At 59.4% G+C, this 20874-nt stretch overlaps 1 long non-coding RNA gene across 2 annotated transcripts in view; it reads right to left on the bottom strand.

Annotated features, from left to right (window-relative positions):
- LOC137375923 (uncharacterized) overlaps positions 1-20874 on the bottom strand; it is an 80126-nt gene that overhangs the window by 37229 nt on the left and 22023 nt on the right. Inside the window, exons 2-3 of one of the 2 annotated variants that reach the window (XR_010976095.1) lie at positions 1265-1360; positions 278-612 (exon numbers count right to left, since the gene is read on the bottom strand). This is a non-coding gene — a long non-coding RNA (uncharacterized lncRNA). Of the gene's footprint in view, positions 1-277; positions 613-1264; positions 1361-20874 lie in introns of those variants that run through there. The other variant, XR_010976096.1, reaches the window with a different exon arrangement.

Genomic DNA, 20874 nt, shown 5'->3' with positions numbered 1-20874 from the left:
GTGATGTGGAAAGAAGTTCGCTGGGATTTTGAATGGGCCAAAAGCAAAGAGCCTGATCACAGCCCTGGAATGAGCAGGAAACCCAATGCAAAGAAGTGAGCATCATCCGCCGCAGTAAATAGGGAGATAAAGAAAGAAAATCGGGATGCCATTGCATTCCCATGAACTATGCCGTTTCGAAATGAGCATTCGTTCTCGATTCTTATATTTTAATTGACGTATAAACTGCATTCAGATTGGATTTGCGCGATTCAGTGTATAACAGAACTGAGCCAGCGATACTACGATTACATTTTAAATATAGTACATATTTTACAAGTTAAAAATATGCAAAAACAAATAAAACCATGGACTGCAGGCTACTTTCTTCATTTTTATTGAGCTATTTTGTGAGCAAACGTGTTATGGTCGCGATTTGATTGAAGAATCTCTGAAACGTGTTAAAAAGACAACCATTCCCGCTCAGTAACTATGTGCAAATTCTGAGGAAAATAATGCAACACAACCTGGAACCCTGTAAAAATAAATCTACATTTTTGAAGTGACGTTGGTGTCCTGCATTGAATCATTCTTCTCAAAATGTGTTCTTTAGGTCAACATTCATCCGGCCTACTGCGTCACAACAAAAAAACAAGAATTTATAGTGTTTTTACAAATCTGGAAACTTGCTCCTCGTGGTATTATTTATGATGTATTACATATTTAATGTTTTCGTTCGTTACATTTAATGATTTATCTAAATATACAAACGTAACATTGCTAAGCACTATGTTGCTGTTTTGCGGAGATTTTGTTAATAGGAGCTATGAATTCAGGAATATGTGCACATACATAGCGCAAGATTACTATTCAATTGCCAACTCACATCGAATAACGATTTCGGATATTAAATATCAATACTAAAATCAGATGCTATTAGAAAAATAAGAATTTATTTGTTCTGGAAAAATTACAACCACTTTATATGGAAGGAATCTTCTAGAACTCCGCGTTCTCTACATGACAACGGTGACTACACTTCTAAAGTTTTCTATTGACTGTAAAGCGCTTCAGACATTGAGATCGTGAAAGGCGCTATATAAATGCAATTTCTCTCTTTTATAGCTCCTGTGCCAACCATTACTGAAATTATGAATTCATTATCTAAGCATTCACAAAAAATACAAGTTTTTCATAAATTAATCTGATATAAACTGTAGTGCAGAATTCTTTGCTGTTGTATCATAGTACAACAAAACGTAGACGGTCATATATAGAGACTCACGGCATAGAAGGAGGCCATTTGGTGCATCGTACCTCTGTCGACTCTTTGAAAGAGCAGTCGTACTTAGTCCGACATCCCCGTATATTATGTGGCAATCTGTTCAAAAAGTCAACATAAAAAAATCCAATAAAAGCAAAATACTGCGATGCTGGAAATCTGAAATAAAAAAGTGCTGGAAATACTCGGCAGGTTTGACAGCATCAGTAGAGAGAGAAACAGAGTTAATGTTTTGCATCGGATATGATTTCTTCAGAATCAAGCTGGACGCTGAGATTCATGCTTTTGCTTTTGAAATTCTGGTGTGATCATCACTGCAATGGCGGACGCAGCCGATACATTATGACGTCACCAGAAACCGCTCTATGCATTCCATAGACATAGGGTGATCGAAACATACGTCACTTCCGGCTCGCGGCTGCGCGGTTTTATTTATCCCAAAGAGCTGGTTCAATGTGAGGGGGAAAGAGCCAATCACAGCGGGGAAGCAGAATCTCAAAGGATCTCAGATTCTGCGGAGCCCAAGTTCTTTCCCCCACTTTCTTTACCCACACTTCTCTTACCCCCTCCACCTCCCCCCACTTCTTTCCTCCTCCCCCTCCCCCCACTTCTTTCCTCCTCCCCCCACTTCTTTCCTCCTCCCCCTCCCCCCACTTCTCTTTCTCCCCTCCCCCACTCCTCTTTGCCCCACCCCTCACCCCACTTCTCTTTGCCCCACCCCTCACCCCACTTCTCTTTTCCCCCTCACTTCTCTTTCCTCCTCCCCCAACTTCTCTTTGCCCCTCCCCCTACTTCTCTTTCCCCCTCCCCCTACTTCTCTTTCCCCCTCCCCCCACTTCTCTTTCCTCCTCCCCCTACTTCTCTTTTCCCGTCCCCTCCCCCACCTCTTTCCCCCTCCACTCCCCCCACTTCATTCCCCCTCCCCCACTACTCTAACCCCCTCCTCCACCCCCCACTTCTCTATCCCCCTCCCCTCCCCCCACTTCTCTATCCCCCTCCCCTCCCCCCACTTCTCCAACCCACCCCCTCCCCTACTTCTTTTTCCTCCTCCCCCCACTTCTCTTTCCCCCACCCCACTTCTCTTTCCCCTCCCCCTCCCCCCACCTCTTTGCCCTCCCCCCACCTCTTTCCCCTCCCCCCACTTCTCTTTCCCCTCCCCCACTTCTCTTTCCCCCCTCCCCCCACCTCTTTCCACCACCCCCTCACCCCACTTCTCTTTCCACCACCCCCTCACCCCACTTCTTTTTCCCCCTCCCCCTCCCCCCACTTCTCTTGCTCCCTCGCCCCACTTCTCTTTCCCCCACCCCACTTCTCTTTCCCCCACCCCACTTCTCTTTCCCCTCCCCCTCCCCCCACTTCTCTTCCCCCCACCCCACTTCTCTTTCCCCCACCCCACTTCTCTTTCCCCCACCCCACTTCTCTTTCCCCTCCCCCTACTTCTCTTTCCCCCTCCCCCCACTTCTCTTTCCTCCTCCCCCCACTTCTCTTTCCTCCTCCCCCCACTTCTCTTTCCTCCTCCCCCTACTTCTCTTTTCCCATCCCCTCCCCCACCTCTTTCCCCCTCCACTCCCCCCACTTCATTCCCCCTCCCCCACTACTCTAACCCCCTCCTCCACCCCCCACTTCTCTATTCCCCTCCCCTCCCCCCACTTCTCTATCCCCCTCCCCTCCCCCCACTTCTCCAACCCACCCCCTCCCCTACTTCTTTTTCCTCCTCCCCCCACTTCTCTTTCCCCCACTCCACTTCTCTTTCCCCTCCCCCTCCCCCCACTTCTTTTTCCCCTCCCCCTCCCCCCACTTCTTTGCCCTCCCCCCACTTCTCTTTCCCCTCCCCCCACTTCTCTTTCCCCCTCCCCCCACCTCTTTCCACCACCCCCTCACCCCACTTCTCTTTCCACCACCCCCTCACCCCACTTCTTTTTCCTCCTCCCCCTCCCCCCACTTCTCTTGCTCCCTCGCCCCACTTCTCTTTCCCCTCCCCCTCCCCCACTACTCTAACCCCCTCCTCCACCCCCCACTTCTCTATCCCCCTCCCCCCACCCCACTTCTCTTTCCCCCACCCCACTTCTCTTTCCCCTCCCCCTCCCCCCACTTCTCTTTCCCCTCCCCCTCCCCCCACTTCTCTTTCCCCTCCCCCTCCCCCCACTTCTCTTTCCCCTCCCCCTCCCCCCACTTCTCTTTCCCCTCCCCCTCCCCCCACTTCTCTTTCCCCTCCCCCTCCCCCCACTTCTCTTCCCCTCCCCCTCCCCCCACTTCTCTTCCCCTCCCCCTCCCCCTCCCCCCACTTCTCTTCCCCTCCCCCTCCCCCCACTTCTCTTCCCCTCCCCCTCCCCCCACTTCTCTTCCCCCTCCCCCTCCCCCCACTTCTCTTCCCCCTCCCCCTCCCCCCACTTCTCTTCCCCCTCCCCCTCCCCCCACTTCTCTTCCCCCTCCCCCCACTTCTCTTCCCCCTCCCCCCACTTCTCTTCCCCCTCCCCCCACTTCTCTTCCCCCTCCCCCCACTTCTCTTCCCCCTCCCCCCACTTCTCTTCCCCCTCCCCCCACTTCTCTTCCCCCTCCCCCCACTTCTCTTTCCCCCTCCCCCCACTTCTCTTCCCCCCTCCCCCCACTTCTCTTCCCCCCTCCCCCCACTTCTCTTCCCCCTCCCCCCACTTCTCTTCCCCCTCCCCCCACTTCTCTTCCCCCTCCCCCCACTTCTCTTCCCCCTCCCCCCACTTCTCTTTCCCCCTCCCCCTCCCCCCACTTCTCTTTCCCCCTCCCCCTCCCCCCACTTCTCTTTCCCCCTCCCCCCACTTCTCTTTCCCCCTCCCCCTCCCCCCACTTCTCTTTCCCCCTCCCCCTCCCCCCACTTCTCTTTCCCCCTCCCCCTCCCCCCACTTCTCTTTCCCCCTCCCCCTCCCCCCACTTCTCTTTCCCCCTCCCCCCACCTCTTTCCAACACCCCCTCACCACACTTCTCTTTCCACCACCCCCTCACCCCACTTCTCTATCCTCCTCCCCTCCCCCCACTTCTCCAACCCAACCCTCCCCCTACTTCTCCAACCCACCCCTCCCCCTACTTCTCCAACCCACCCCTCCCCCTACTTCTCCAACCCACCCCTCCCCCTACTTCTTTTTCCTCCTCCCCCTCGCCCCACTTCTCTATCCCCCACCCAACTTCTCTTTCCCCTCCCCCTCCCCCACTTCTTTGCCCTCCCCCCACTTCTCTTTCCCCTCCCCCTCACCCCACTGCTCTTTCCACCTCCCCCTCCCCCCACTTCCCTTTCCCCCTCCCCCAACTTCTCTTTCCCCTTCACCATTTCCCTTTCTCCCTCCCCCCACTTCTCTTTCCCCCTCCCCCCACCTCTTTCCCCCTACCCCCACCTCTTTCCCCCTACCCTCCCCCACCTCCCTCTCGCTCCCGACCCCCACCTCTCTTTCCCCCTCCCTCTCCCCCAATTCTCTTTCCCCCTCCCTCTCCCCAATTCTCTTTCCCCCTCCCTCTCCCCAATTCTCTTTTCCCCCTCCCCTTACTTCTCCTTCCCCATCCACCTCCCCCACTTCTCCTTCCCCCTCCCCCCACTTCACTTTCCTCCTCCCCCACCACTTACCCCCTCCCCCACTTCACTTTCCCCCTCCCCCACTTCACTTTCCCCCTCCCCCACTTCACTTTCCCCCTCCCCCACTTCACTTTCCCCCCTACCCCCACTTCTCTTAGCCCCTCCCCCACTTATTTTTCTCCCTCCCCCACTTCTCTGTCTCCCTCCCCCACCCCCCACTTCTCTGTCTCCCTCCCCCACCCCCCACTTCTCTTTCCACCTCCCCCTCCCCCCACTTCTCTTTCCACCTCCCCCTCCCCCCACTTCTCTTTCCACCTCCCCCTCCCCCCACTTCTCTTTCCACCTCCCCCTCCCCCCACTTCTCTTTCCCCCTCCCCCTCCCCCCACTTCTCTTTCCCCCTCCCCCTCCCCCTCCCCCCACTTCTCTTTCCCCCTCCCCCTCCCCCTCCCCCCACTTCTCTTTCCCCCTCCCCCTCCCCCCACTTCTCTTTCCCCCTCCCCCCCACTTCTCTTTCCCCCTCCCCCTCCCCCCACTTCTCTTTCCCCTACACCATTTCCCTTTCTCCCTCCCCCCACTTCTCTTTCAAACCCTCCCATAACTTCTCTTCCCCCCTCTCCCCCACTTCTCTTCCCCCCTCTCCCCCACTTCTCTTCCCCCTACCCTCCCCCACCTCTCTTTCCCCCTCCCCTCTTTCCCCCTCCCCTCTTTCCCCCTCCCTCTCCCCCAATTCTCTTTCCCCCTCCCTCTCCCCCAATTCTCTTTCCCCCTCCCTCTCCCCCAATTCTCTTTCCCTCTCCCTCTCCCCCAATTCTCTTTCCCCCTCCCTCTCCCCCAATTCTCTTTCCCCCTCCCTCTCCCCCAATTCTCTTTTCCCCTCCCCTTACTTCTCCTTCCCCCCTCACTTCTCCTTCCCCCCTCCACCTCCCCCACTTCAATTTCCCCTCCCCCACTTCACTTTCTCCTCCCCCACTTCACTTTCCCCCTCCCTCCACTTCTCTTACCCCTCCCTCTCCCCCAATTCTCTTACCCCCTCCCTCTCCCCCAATTCTCTTACCCCCTCCCTCTCCCCCAATTCTCTTACCCCCTCCCTCTCCCCCAATTCTCTTACCCCCTCCCTCTCCCCCAATTCTCTTTTCCCCCTCCCCTTACTTCTCCTTCCCCCTCCACCTCCCCCACTTCAATTTCCCCTCCCCCACTTCACTTTCTCCTCCCCCACTTCACTTTCTCCTCCCCCACTTCACTTTCTCCTCCCCCACTTCACTTTCCCCCTCCCTCCACTTCTCTTACCCCTCCCTCTCCCCCAATTCTCTTACCCCCCCCTCTCCCCCAATTCTCTTACCCCCTCCCTCTCCCCAATTCTCTTACTCCCTCCCACTCTCCCAATTCTCTTACCCCCTCCCACTCTCCCAATTCTCTTACCCCCTCCCACTCTCCCAATTCTCTTACCCCCTCCCTCTCCCCCAATTCTCTTTTCACCCTCCCATCCAATTCTCTTTTCTCCCTCCCCTTACTTCTCCTACCCCTCTCCTTCTCCTTCCCCCCTCCCCCACCTCTCCTTCCCCCTCCTCCTCCCCCCACTTCACTTTCCCCTCCCCCTCCCCCCACTTCTCTTTCCCCCTACCCTCCCCCACCTCCCTCTCTCCCTCCCGCTCTCGACCCCCACCTCTCTTTCCCCCTCCCTCTCCCCCAATTCTCTTTCCCCCTCCCTCTCCACAATTCTCTTTTAACCCTCCCCTTACTTCTCCTTCCCCCCTCCACCTCCCCCACTTCTCCTTCCCCCTCCCCCCACTTCACTTTCCTCCTCCCCCACCACTATCCCCCTCCCCCACTTCACTTTCCCCCTCCCCCACTTCACTTTCCCCCCCTACCCCCACTTCTCAGCCCCTCCCCCACTTCTCTGTCTCCCTCCCCCACCCCCCACTTCTCTTTCCACCTCCCCCTCCCCCCACTTCTCTTTCCCCCTCCCCACACTTCTCTCTCCCCCTCCCCCTCCCCCCACTTCTCTTTCCCCCTTCACCATTTCCCTTTCTCCCTTCACCATTTCCCTTTCTCCCTCCCCCCACTTCTCTTTCAAACCCTCCCAGAACATCTCTTTCCCCCTCTCCCCCACTTCTCTTCCCCACTCTCCTCCACTTCTCTTCCCTCTACCCTCCCCCACCTCTCTTCCCTCTACCCTCCCCCACCTCTCCCGACCCCCACCTCTCTTTCCCCCTCCCTCTCCCCCAATTCTCTTTTCCCCCTCCCCTTACTTCTCCTTTCCCCCTCCACCTCCCCCACTTCAATTTCCCCTCCCCCACTTCACTTTCCCCCTCCCTCTCCCACAATTCTCTTACCCCCTCCCTCTCCCCCAATTCTCTTACCCCCTCCCACTCTCCCAATTCTCTTTTCACCCTCCCTCTCATCCAATTCTCTTTTCCCCCTCCCCTTACTTCTCCTACCCCTCTCCTTCTCCTTCCCCCCTCCCACTCCCCCACCTCTCCTTTCCCCTTCCCCCTCCCCCACTTCACTTTCCCCTCCCCCCACCACTTTCCCCCTCCCCCCACTTCTCTTTCCCCCTCACCCCACTTCTCTTTCCCCCTCACCCCACTTCTCTTTCCCCCTCACCCCACTTCTCTTTCCCCCTCACCCCACTTCTCTTTCCCCCTCACCCCACTTCTCTTTCCCCCTCCCCCACTTCTCTTTCCCCCTCCCCCTCCCCCTCCCCCCACTTCTCTTTCCCCCTTCACCATTTCCCTTTCTCCCTCCCCCCACTTCTCTTTCCCCCTACCCTCCCCCACCTCCCTCTCTCCCTCCCGCTCCCGACCCCCACCTCTCTTTCCCCCTCCCTCTCCCCCAATTCTCTTTCCCCCTCCCTCTCCCCAATTCTCTTTTCCCCCTCCCCTTACTTCTCCTTCCCCCTCCCCACCTCCCCACCTCCCCCACTTCTCCTTCCCCCTCCCCCACCACTTTCCCCCTCCCCCACTTCACTTTCCCCCCTACCCCCACTTATCTTTCTCCCTCCCCCACTTCTCTGTCTCCCTCCCCCACCCCCCACTTCTCTTTCCCCCTCCCCCCACTTCTCTTTCCCCCTCCCCCTCCCCCCACTTCTCTTTCCCCCTCCCCCTCCCCCCACTTCTCTTTCCCCCTCCCCCTCCCCCCACTTCTCTTTCCCCCTTCACCATTTCCCTTTCTCCCTCCCCCCACTTCTCTTTCAAACCCTCCCATAACTTCTCTTTCCCCCTCTCCCCCACTTCTCTTCCCCCTACCCTCCCCCACCTCTCCCGACCCCCACCTCTCTTTCCCCCTCCCTCTCACCCAATTCTCTTTCCCCCTCCCTCTCCCCCAATTCTCTTTTCCCCCTCCCCTTACTTCTCCTTCCCCCCTCCACCTCCCTAACTTCAATATCCCCTCCCCCACTTCACTTTCCCCTCCCCCACTTCACTTTCCCCCTCCCTCCACTTCTCTTACCCCCTCCCTCCACTTCTCTTACCCCCTCCCTCTCCCCAATTCTCTTTCCCCCTCCCTCTCCCCAATTCTCTTACCCCCTCCCTCTCCCCAATTCTCTTACCCCCTCCCTCTCCCCAATTCTCTTACCCCCTCCCTCTCCCCCAATTCTCTTACCCCCTCCCACTCCCCCAATTCTCTTACCCCCTCCCACTCCCCCAATTCTCTTTCACCCTCCCTCTCATCCAATTCTCTTTTCCCCCTCCCCTTACTTCTCCTACCCCTCTCCTTCTCCTTTCCCCTCCCCCTCCCCCACCTCCTTTCCCCCCCTCCCCCTCCCCCACCTCCTTCCCCTCCCCCTCCCCCCACATCACTTTCCCCCTCCCCCTCCCCCCACTTCTCTTTCCCCCTTCACCATTTCCCTTTCTCCCTCCCCACTTCTCTTTCAAACCCTCCCATAAGTTCTCTTGCCTCCTCTCCCCCACTTCTCTTCCCCTACCCTCCCCCATCTCCCTCTCCCGACCCCCACCTCTCTTTCCCCCTACCTCTCCCCAATTCTCTTTCCCCCTCCCTCTCCCCAATTCTCTTTTCCCCCTTCCCTTACTTCTCCTTCCCCCTCCCCTTACTTCTCCTTCCCCCTCCACCTCCCCACTTCACTTTCCCCCTCCCCACTTCACTTTCCCCCTCCCCCCACTTCACTTTCCCCCCTCCCCCACTTCACTTTCCCCCCTCCCCCACTTCACTTTCCCCCCTCCCCCACTTCACTTTCCCCCCTACCCCCACTTCACTTTCCCCCCTACCCCCACTTCACTTTCCCCCCTACCCCCACTTCACTTTCCCCCCTACCCCCACTTCTCTTTCCCCCCTACCCCCACTTCTCTTTCCCCCCTACCCCCACTTCTCTTTCCCCCCTACCCCCACTTCTCTTTCCCCTACCCCCACTTCTCTTACCCCCTACCCCCACTTCTCTTACCCCCTCCCCCACTTATTTTTCTCCCTCCCCCACTTATTTTTCTCCCTCCCCCACTTATTTTTCTCCCTCCCCCACTTATTTTTCTCCCTCCCCCACCCCCACTTCTCTTTCCACCTCCCCCTCCCCCCACTTCTCTTTCCACCTCCCCCTTCCCCCTCCCCCCACTTCTCTTTCCACCTCCCCCTTCCCCCCACTTCTCTTTCCCCCTCCCCCACTTCTCTTCCCCTCCCCCCACTTCTCTTTCCCCTCCCCCCACTTCTCTTTCCCCTCCCCCTACTTCTCTTTCCCCTCCCCCTACTTCTCTTTCCCCTCCCCCCACTTCTCTTTCCCCCTTCACCATTTCCCTTTCTCCCTCCCCCCACTTCTCTTTCAAACCCTCCCCCACTTCTCTTCCCCCTACCCTCCCCCACCTCTCCCGACCCCCACCTCTTTTTCCCCCTCCCCCTCCCCCAATTCTCTTTTCCCCCTCCCCTTACTTCTACTTCCCCCTCCACCTCCTCCACTTCTCCTTCCCCCTCCCCCTACCCCACTTCAATTTCCCCTCCCCCACTTCACTTTCCCCTCCCTCCACTTCTCTTACCAGCCTCCCCCAATTCTCTTTCCCCCTCCCTCTCCCCCAATTCTCTTTCCCCCTCCCTCTCCCCCAATTCTCTTTCCCCCTCCCTCTCCCCCAATTCTCTTCCCCTCCCTCTCCCTCAATTCTCTTACCCCCTCCCTCTCCCCCAATTCTCTTTTCACCCTCCCTCTCGTCCAATTTTCTTTTCCCCCCTCCCCTTACTTCTCCTACCCCCTCCTTCTCCTTCCCCCTCCACCTTCCCCACTTCACTTTCCCCCTCCCCCACTTCACTTTCCCCCTCCCCCCACTTCACTTTCCCCCTCCCCCACTTCACTTTCCCCCTCCCCCACTTTACTTTCCCCCTCCCCCACTTACTTTCCCCCTCCCCCACTTCACTTTCCCCCCTCCCCCACTTCACTTTCCCCCTCCCCCACTTCACTTCCCCCTCCCCCACTTCACTTTCCCCCTCCCCCACTTCACTTTCCCCCTCCCCCACTACACTTTCCCCCTCCCCCTACTTCACTTTCCCCCTCCCCCTACTTCACTTTCACCCTCCCCACTTCACTTTCCCCCTCCCCCACTTCACTTTCCCCCCTCCCCCTACTTCACTTTCCCCCTCCCCCCACTTCACTTTCCGTCTCCCCCACTTCACTTTCCCCCTCCTCCCACTTCACTTTCCCCCCTACCCCCACTTCTCTTAACCCCTCCCCCACTTCTTTTTCCTCCCTCCCCCACCCCCCACTTCTCTTTCCCACTCCCCCACTTCTATTCCCCTCTCCCACCCCCACTTCTTTCCCCTCCCCCCACCACTTCTCTTTCCCCTCCCCCCCACCACTTCTCTTTCCCCTCCCCCCACCACTTCTCTTTCCCCTCCCCCTCCCCCAATTCTCTTCCCCTCCCCTCCCCCACTTCAATTTCCCCTCCCCCACTTCAATTTCCCCTCCCCCACTTCAATTTCCCCTCCCCCCACTTCACTTTCCCCTCCCCCTCCCCAATTTCCCCTCCCCCACTTCACTTTCCCCTCCCCCACTTCACTTTCCCCCTCCCTCCACTTCTTACCCCCTCCCTCTCCCCCAATTCTCATACCCCCCTCCCTCTCCCCCAATTCTCTTACCCCCTCCCTCTCTCCCAATTCTCTTACCCCCCTCCCAACCCCCAATTCTCTTTGCACCCTCCCTCTCATCCAATTCTCTTTTCCCCCTCCCCTTACTTCTCCTACCCCTCTCCTTCTCCTTCCCCCCTCCCCTCCCCCTCCCCTCACTTCACTTTCCCCTCCCCCCCTCCCCCACTTCTCTTTCCACCACCCCTCACCCCACTTCTCTTTCCCCCTCCCCTCCCCCACTTCTCTTTCCACCACCCCTCACCCCACTTCTCTTCCCCCTCCCCTCCCCCCACTTCTCTTTCCCCTTCACCATTTCCCTTTCTCCCTTCCCCCACTTCTCTTTCAAACCCTCCCCCACTTCTCTTTCCCCCTACCCTCCCCCCACCTCCCTCTCCCGACCCCCACCCTCTCCCCCAATTCTCTTTCCCCCTCCCTCTCCCCAATTCTCTTTTCCCCTCCCTCTCCCCAATTCTCTTTTCCCCCTCCCCTTACTTCTCCTTCCCCCTCCCCCTCCCCCACCAATTTCCCCTCCCCCACTTCAATTTCCCCTCCCCCACTTCACTTTCCCCCTCCCTCCACTTCTCTTACCCCCTCCCTCTCCCCCAATTCTCTTTCCCCCTGCCTCTCCCTCAATTCTCTTACCCCCTCCCTCTCCCCCAATTCTCTTACCCCCTCCCTCTCCCCCAATTCTCTTTTCACCCTCCCTCTCATCCAATTCTCTTTTTCCCCTCCCCTTACTTCTCCTACCCCCTCCTTCTCCTTCCCCCCTCCACCTCCCCCACCTCTCCTTCCCCCACCCCCACTTCACTTTCCCCCACCCCCACTTCACTTTCCCCCACCCCCACTTCACTTTCCCCCACCCCCACTTCACTTTCCCCCACCCCCACTTCACTTTCCCCCACCCCCCACTTCACTTTCCCCCACCCCCACTTCACTTTCCCCCTCCCCCAACTTCACTTTCCCCCTCCCCCAACTTCACTTTCCCCCTCCCCACTTCACTTTCCCCCTCCTCCCACTTCACTTTCCCCCTACCCCCACTTCTCTTAACCCCCTCCCCAACTTCTTTTCCCCCTCCCTCACCCCTCTTTCTCCCTCCCCCACTTCTCTTTCCCCGTCCCCCCACCACTTCTCTTTCCCCTCCCCCAATTCTCTTTCCCCTCCCCCTCCCCCACTTCTCTTTCCCCCTCCCCCTCCCCCACTCGCTTTCCCGCCCCCTCCCCCACTTTTCTTTCCCCCTCCCCCTCCCCCACTCTCTTTCCCGCCCCTCCCCCACTTTTCTTTCCCCCTCCCCCACGCCAACTCTCTATCCCCCTCCCCCACAACTCTCTCCCCCTCCCCACTTCTCTTTCCCCCTCCCCTCCCCACTTCGCTTTCCCCCCTCACCTCCCCCACTTCTCTTTCCCCTTCCCACTCCCCCACTTAGCTTTTCCCTTCCCCCTACCCCACTTCGCTTTCCCCCCTCCCCCACTTCTGCTTTCCACCACCCCCTCACCCCACTTCTCTTTCCCCCTCCCCTCCCCCACTTCTATTTCCACCACCCCTCACCCCACTTCTCTTTCCCCCTCCCCTCCCCCCAACTTCTCTTTCCCCCTTCACCATTTCCCTTTCTCCCTTCCCCCACTTCTCTTTCAAACCCTCCCCCACTTCTCTTTCCCCCTACCCTCCCCACCTCCCTCTCCCGACCCCCACCCTCTCCCCCAATTCTCTTTCCCCCTCCCCTCTCCCCAATTCTCTTTTCCCCTCCCTCTCCCCAATTCTCTTTTCCCCCTCCCCTTACTTCTCCTTCCCCCTCCCCCTACCCCACCAATTTCCCCTCCCCCACTTCAATTTCCCCTCCCCCACTTCACTTTCCCCCTCCCTCCACTTCTCTTACCCCCTCCCTCTCCCCCCAATTCTCTTTTCACCCTCCCTCTCATCCAATTCTCTTTTTCCCCTCCCCTTACTTCTCCTACCCCCTCCTTCTCCTTCCCCCCTCCACCTCCCCCACCTCTCCTTCCCCCACCCCCACTTCACTTTCCCCCACCCCCCACTTCACTTTCCGCCACTCCCACTTCACTTTCCCCCACCCCCAACTTCACTTTCCCCCACCCCCAACTTCACTTTCCCCCTCCCCCAACTTCACTTTCCCCCTCCCCACTTCACTTTCCCCCTCCTCCCACTTCACTTTCCCCCTACCCCCACTTCTCTTACCCCCTCCCCCACTTCTTTTTCTCCCTCCCCCACCCCCCAATTCTCTTTCCCCCTCCCTCACCCCTCTTTCTCCCTCCCCCACTTCTCTTTCCCCGTCCCCCCACCACTTCTCTTTCCCCTCCCCCAATTCTCTTTCCCCTCCCCCCTCCCCCACTTCTCTTTCCCCCTCCCCCTCCCCCACTTCTCTTTCCCCCTCCCCCTCCCCCACTCGCTTTCCCGCCCCCTCCCCCACTTTTCTTTCCCCCTCCCCCTCCCCCACTCTCTTTCCCGCCCCCTCCCCCACTTTTCTTTCCCCCTCCCCCACGCCAACTCTCTATCCCCCTCCCCCACAACTCTCTCCCCTTCCCCACTTCTCTTTCCCCCTCCCCTCCCCACTTCGCTTTTCCCCTCACCTCCCCCACTTCTCTTTCCCCTTCCCACTCCCCCACTTAGCTTTTCCCTTCCCCTACCCCACTTCGCTTTCCCCCCTCCCCCACTTCTCTTTCCACCACCCCTCACCCCACTTCTCTTTCCCCCTCCCCTCCCCCACTTCTCTTTCCACCACCCCTCACCCCACTTCTCTTTCCCCCTCCCCTCCCCCCACTTCGATTTCCCCCTTCACCATTTCCCTTTCTCCCTTCCCCCACTTCTCTTTCAAACCCTCCCCCACTTCTCTTTCCCCCTACCCTCCCCCACCTCCCTCTCCCGACCCCCACCCTCTCCCCCAATTCTCTTTCCCCCTCCCTCTCCCCAATTCTCTTTTCCCCTCCCTCTCCCCAATTCTCTTTCCCCTCCCTCTCCCCAATTCTCTTTTCCCCCTCCCCTTACTTCTCCTTCCCCCTCCCCCTACCCCACCAATTTCCCCTCCCCCACTTCAATTTCCCTCCCCCACTTCACTTTCCCCCTCCCTCCACTTCTCTTACCCCCTCCCTCTCCCCCAATTCTCTTTCCCCCTGCCTCTCCCTCAATTCTCTTACCCCCTCCCTCTCCCCCAATTCTCTTACCCCCTCCCTCTCCCCCAATTCTCTTTTCACCCTCCCTCTCATCCAATTCTCTTTTTCCCCTCCCCTTACTTCTCCTACCCCCTCCTTCTCCTTCCCCCCTCCACCTCCCCCACCTCTTCTTCCCCCACCCCCACTTCACTTTCCCCCACCCCCACTTCACTTTCCCCCACCCCCACTTCACTTTCCCCCACCCCCACTTCACTTTCCCCCACCCCCACTTCACTTTCCCCCTCCCCCCAACTTCACTTTCCCCCTCCCCACTTCACTTTCCCCCTCCTCCCACTTCACTTTCCCCCTACCCCCCACTTCTCTTACCCCCTCCCCCACTTCTTTTTCTCCCTCCCCCACCCCCCAATTCTCTTTCCCCCTCCCTCACCCCTCTTTCTCCCTCCCCCACTTCTCTTTCCCCGTCCCCCCACCACTTCTCTTTCCCCTCCCCCAATTCTCTTTCCCCTCCCCCTCCCCCACTTCTCTTTCCCCCTCCCCCTCCCCCACTTCTCTTTCCCCCCTCCCCCTCCCCCCACTCGCTTTCCCGCCCCCTCCCCCACTTTTCTTTCCCCCTCCCCCTCCCCCACTCTCTTTCCCGCCCCCTCCCCCACTTTTCTTTCCCCCTCCCCCACGCCAACTCTCTATCCCCCTCCCCCACAACTCTCTCCCCTTCCCCACTTCTCTTTCCCCCTCCCCTCCCCACTTCGCTTTCCCCCTCACCTCCCCCACTTCTCTTTCCCCTTCCCACTTCCCCACTTAGCTTTTCCCTTCCCCCTACCCCACTTCGCTTTCCCCCCCTCCCCCACTTCTCTTCCCCCTCCCCTCCCCCACTTCTCTTTCCACCACCCCTCACCCCACTTCTCTTTCCCCCTCCCCTCCCCCCACTTCTCTTTCCCCCTTCACCATTTCCCTTTCTCCCTTCCCCCACTTCTCTTTCAAACCCTCCCCCACTTCTCTTTCCCCCTAACCCTCCCCCACCTCCCTCTCCCGACCCCCACCCTCTCCCCCAATTCTCTTTCCCCCTCCCTCTCCCCAATTCTCTTTTCCCCTCCCTCTCCCCAATTCTCTTTTCCCCCTCCCCTTACTTCTCCTTCCCCCTCCCCCTACCCCACCAATTTCCCATCCCCCACTTCAATTTCCCCTCCCCCACTTCACTTTCCCCCTCCCCTCCACTTCTCTTACCCCCTCCCTCTCCCCCAATTCTCTTTCCCCCTGCCTCTCCCTCAATTCTCTTACCCCCTCCCTCTCCCCCAATTCTCTTACCCCCTCCCTCTCCCCCAATTCTCTTTTCACCCTCCCTCTCATCCAATTCTCTTTTTCCCCCTCCCCTTACTTCTCCTACCCCCCTCCTTCTCCTTCCCCCCTCCACCTCCCCCACCTCTCCTTCCCCCACCCCCACTTCACTTTCCCCCACCCCCCACTTCACTTTCCCCCACCCCCACTTCACTTTCCCCCACCCCACTTCACTTTCCCCCTCCCCCAACTTCACTTTCCCCCTCCCCCAACTTCACTTTCCCCCTCCCCCAACTTCACTTTCCCCCTCCCCACTTCACTTTCCCCCTCCTCCCACTTCACTTTCCCCCTACCCCCACTTCTCTTACCCCCTCCCCCACTTCTTTTTCTCCCTCCCCCACCCCCCAATTCTCTTTCCCCCTCCCTCACCCTCTCCCCTCTTTCTCCCTCCCCCACTTCTCTTTCCCCCGTCCCCCCACCACTTCTCTTTCCCCTCCCCCAATTCTCTTTCCCCTCCCCCTCCCCCACTTCTCTTTCCCCTCCCCCTCCCCCACTTCTCTTTCCCCCCTCCCCCTCCCCCACTCGCTTTCCCCCGCCCCCTCCCCCCACTTTTCTTTCCCCCTCCCCCTCCCCCACTCTCTTTCCCGCCCCCCTCCCCCACTTTTCTTTCCCCCTCCCCCACGCCAACTCTCTATCCCCCTCCCCCACAACTCTCTCCCCTTCCCCACTTCTCTTTCCCCCTCCCCTCCCCACTTCGCTTTCCCCCTCACCTCCCCCACTTCTCTTTCCCCTTCCCACTCCCCCACTTAGCTTTTCCCTTCCCCCTACCCCACTTCGCTTTCCCCCCTCCTCCACTTCGCTTTCCCCCCCTCCCTCTCCCCCACTTCACTTTCCGTTCCCCCATTTAACCTTCCTCCCTTCCCCACTTCTCTTTCCCCCGTCTCCTTCCTCCCTCCCCCCACTGCTTTTTCTCCCTCCTTTTCTTTCCCCATCCCCCTCCCCCACTTCTCTTTCCCACTCCCCCCACTTCTCTTTCCCACTCCCCCCACTTCTCTTTCCCCACTCCCCCCACTTCTCTTTCCCACTCCCCCCACTTCTCTTTCCCCCTCCCCAACTTCAATTTCCCCCTCCCCTCCCCCACTTCTCTTTCCCCCGCCCCCCACTTCTCTTTCCCCCGCCCCCCACTTCTCTTTCCCCCGCCCCCCACCTCTCTTTCCCCCGCCCCCCACCTCTCTTTCCCCCGCCCCCCACCTCTCTTTCCCCCGCCCCCCACCTCTCTTTCCCCCGCCCCCCCACCTCTCTTTCCCCCGCCCCCCACCTCTCTTTCCCCCGCCCCCCACCTCTCTTTCCCCGCCCCCCACCTCTCTTCCCCCGCCCCCCACCTCTCTTTCCCCCCGCCCCCCACCTCTCTTTCCCCCGCCCCCCACCTCTCTTTCCCCCGCCCCCCACCTCTCTTTCCCCCGCCCCCCACCTCTCTTTCCCCCGCCCCCCACCTCTCTTTCCCACGCCCCCCACCTCTCTTTCCCACGCCCCCCAACTCTCTTCCCCCCGCCCCCACCTCTCTTTCCCCCGCCCCCCACCTCTCTTTCCCCCGCCCCCCACCTCTCTTTCCCCCGCCCCCACTTCTCTTTCCCCGCCCCCACTTCTCTTTCCCCCCGCCCCCACTTCTCTTTCCCCCGCCCCCACTTCTCTTTCCCCCCGCCCCCACTTCTCTTTCCCCCGCCCCCACTTCTCTTTCCCCCGCCCCCACTTCTCTTTTCCCCCGCCCCCACTTCTCTTTTCCCCGCCCCCACTTCTCTTTCCCCGCCCCCACATCTCTTTTCCCCGCCCCCCACATCTCTTTCCCGCCCCCACATCTCTTTTCCCCGCCCCCACATCTCTTTTCCCCCTCCCCTACATCTCTTTTCCCCTCACCCTCCCCCCACTTATTGCCCCCTCCCCCACTTCTCTTTCCCCCTCCACCTCCCCCGACTTCTCTTTCCCCCGCCCCCACTTCTCTTTCCCCCCGCCCCCACTTCTCTTTCCCCGCCCCCACTTCTCTTTCCCCGCCCCCACTTCTCTTTCCCCCGCCCCCACTTCTCTTTCCCCCGCCCCCCACTTCTCTTTCCCCCGCCCCCACTTCTCTTTCCCCCGCCCCCACATCTCTTTCCCCCGCCCCACATCTCTTTCCCCCGCCCCCACATCTCTTTTCCCCTCCCCCACATCTCTTTTCCCCTCACTTATTGCCCCCTCCCCCCACTTATTGCCCCCTCCCCGCACTTCTTTCCCCCTACACCCACTTCTTTCCCCCTACACCCCACTTCTTTCCCCCTACACCCACTTCTTTCCCCCTACCCCCACTTCTCTTTCCCCCTCCACCTCCCCCGACTTCTCTTTCCCCCTCTCCCCCACTTCTCTTCCCCCTACCCTCCCCCACCTCTCCCGACCCCCACCTCTCTTTCCCCCTCCCTCTCCCCCAATTCTCTTTTCCCCCTCCCCTTACTTCTCCTTCCCCCCTCCACCTCCCTAACTTCAATTTCCCCTCCCCCACTTCACTTTCCCCCTCCCTCCACTTCTCTTACCCCCTCCCTCTCCCCCAATTCTCTTATCCCCTCCCTCTCCCCCAATTCTCTTACCCCCTCCCTCTCCCCCAATTCTCTTACCCCCTCCCACTCTCCCAATTCTCTTACCCCCTCCCTCTCCCCCAATTCTCTTACCCCCTCCCACTCTCCCAATTCTCTTACCCCCTCCCTCTCCCCCAATTCTCTTACCCCCTCCCACTCCCCCAATTCTCTTTTCACCCTCCCTCTCATCCAATTCTCTTTTCCCCCTCCCCTTACTTCTCCTACCCCTCTCCTTCTCCTTTCCCCCTCCCCCTCCCCCCACCTCTCCTTCCCCCTCCCCCTCCCCCCACCTCTCCTTCCCCCCTCCCCCCTCCCCCCACATCTCTTTCCCCCTCCTCCTCCCCCCACTTCTCTTTCCCCCTTCACCATTTCCCTTTCTCCCTCCCCCACTTCTCTTTCAAACCCTCCCATAAGTTCTCTTTCCTCCTCTCCCCCACTTCTCTTTCCCCTACCCTCCCCCATCTCCCTCTCCCGACCCCCACCACTCTTTCCCCCTCCCTCTCCCCCAATTCTCTTTCCCCCTCCCTCTCCCCAATTCTCTTTTCCCCCTTCCCTTACTTCTCCTTCCCCCTCCCCTTACTTCTCCTTCCCCCTCCACCTCCCCCACTTCTCCTTCCCCCTCCCCTTACTTCTCCTTCCCCCTCCCCCACTTCTCCTTCCCCCTCCCCCCACCACTTTCCCCTCCCCACCACTTTCCCCCTCCCCACCACTTTCCCCCTCCCCACCACTTTCCCCCCTCCCCCACTTCACTTTCCCCCCTACCCCCACTTCACTTTCCCCCCTACCCCCACTTCACTTTCCCCCCTACCCCCACTTCTCTTTCCCCCCTACCCCCACTTCTCTTTCCCCCCTACCCCCACTTCTCTTTCCCCCCTACCCCCCACTTCTCTTTCCCCCCTACCCCCACTTCTCTTTCCCCCCCTACCCCCACTTCTCTTTCCCCCCCTACCCCCACTTCTCTTTCCCCCCCTACCCCCACTTCTCTTCCCCCCTACCCCCACTTCTCTTTCCCCCCCTACCCCCACTTCTCTTTCCCCCCCTACCCCCACTTATTTTTCTCCCTCCCTCACTTATTTTTCTCCCTCCCCCACTTATTTTTCTCCCTCCCCCACTTATTTTTCTCCCTCCCCCACTTATTTTTCTCCCTCCCCCACTTATTTTTCTCCCTCCCCCACCCCCACTTCTCTTTCCACCTCCCCCTCCCCCCACTTCTCTTTCCACCTCCCCCTCCCCCCACTTCTCTTTCCACCTCCCCCTCCCCCCACTTCTCTTTCCACCTCCCCCTCCCCCCACTTCTCTTTCCACCTCCCCCTCCCCCCACTTCTCTTTCCACCTCCCCCTTCCCCCCACTTCTCTTTCCCCATCCCCCCACTTCTCTTTCCCCCTCCCCTCCCCCCACTTCTCTTTCCCCATCCCCCCACTTCTCTTTCCCCCTCCCCTCCCCCCACTTCTCTTTCCCCCTCCCCTCCCCCCACTTCTCTTTCCCCCTCCCCTCCCCCCACTTCTCTTTCCCCCTCCCCTCCCCCCACTTCTCTTTCCCCCTCCCCTCCCCCACTTCTCTTTCCCCTCCCCCTACTTCTCTTTCCCCTCCCCCCACTTCTCTTTCGCCCTTCACCATTTCCCTTTCTCCCTCCCCCCACTTCTCTTTCAAACCCTCCCCCACTTCTCTTCCCCCTACCCTCCCCCACCTCTCCCGACCCCCACCTCTCTTTCCCCCTCCCCCTCCCCCAATTCTCTTTTCCCCCTCCCCTTATTTCTCCTTCCCCCTCCACCTCCTCCACTTCTTCCCCCTCCCCCTCCCCCACTTCAATTTCCCCCCCCTACCCCACTTCAATTTCCCCTCCCCCACTTCACTTTCCCCTCCCTCCACTTCTCTTACCCCCTCCCCCTCCCCCAATTCTCTTTCCCCCTCCCTCTCCCCCAATTCTCTTTCCCCCTCCCTCTCCCCCAATTCTCTTTCCCCCCTCCCTCTCCCTCAATTCTCTTACCCCCTCCCTCTCCCTCAATTCTCTTACCCCCTCCCTCTCCCCCAATTCTCTTTTCCCCCCTCCCTCTCATCCAATTCTCTTTTCCCCCTCCCCTTACTTCTCCTACCCCCTCCTTCTCCTTCCCCCCTCCACCTCCCCCACTTCACTTTCCCCCTCCCCCACTTCACTTTCCCCCTCCCCCACTTCACTTTCCCCCTCCCCCACTTCACTTTCCCCCTCCCCCACTTCACTTTCCCCCTCCCCCACTACACTTTCCCCCTCCCCCTACTTCACTTTCCCCCTCCCCCTACTTCACTTTCCCCCTCCCCCACTTCACTTTCCCCCTCCCCCTACTTCACTTTCCCCCTCCCCACTTCTCTTAACCCCTCCCCCACTTCTTTTTCTCCCTCCCCCACCCCCCAATTCTCTTTCCCCCTCCCTCACCCCTCTTTCCCCCTCCCTCACCCCTCTTTCCCCCTCCCTCACCCCTCTTTCTCCCTCCCCCACTTCTCTTTCCCACTCCCCCACTTCTATTTCCCCTCTCCCTCCCCCACTTCTTTCCCCCTCGCCCCACCACTTCTCTTTCCCCTCCCCCTCCCCCCACCACTTCTCTTTCCCCTCCCCCTCCCCCAATTCTCTTTCCCCTCCCCCTCCCCCCACTTCACTTTCCCCTCCCCAATTTCCCCTCCCCCCTCCCCAATTTCCCCTCCCCCTCCCCAATTTCCCCTCCCCCACTTCACTTTCCCCTCCCTCCACTTCTTACCCCCCTCCCTCTCCCCCAATTCTCTTACCCCCTCCCTCTCCCCCAATTCTCTTACCCCCTCCCTCTCTCCCAATTCTCTTACCCCCTCCCTCTCCCCCAATTCTCTTACCCCCTCCCACTCCCCAATTCTCTTACTCCCTCCCACTCCCCCAATTCTCTTACCCCCTCCCCACTCCCCCAATTCTCTTACCCCCTCCCACTCCCCCAATTCTCTTACCCCCTCCCACTCCCCCAATTCTCTTTTCACCCTCCCTCTCATCCAATTCTCTTTTCCCCCTCCCCTTACTTCTCCA

The sequence above is a fragment of the Heterodontus francisci genome, chromosome 12, assembly GCF_036365525.1.
Source record: "Heterodontus francisci isolate sHetFra1 chromosome 12, sHetFra1.hap1, whole genome shotgun sequence".
Classification (NCBI taxonomy): Eukaryota; Metazoa; Chordata; class Chondrichthyes; order Heterodontiformes; family Heterodontidae; genus Heterodontus; species Heterodontus francisci.
This window is presented reverse-complemented; position numbering and strand designations above follow the sequence as displayed.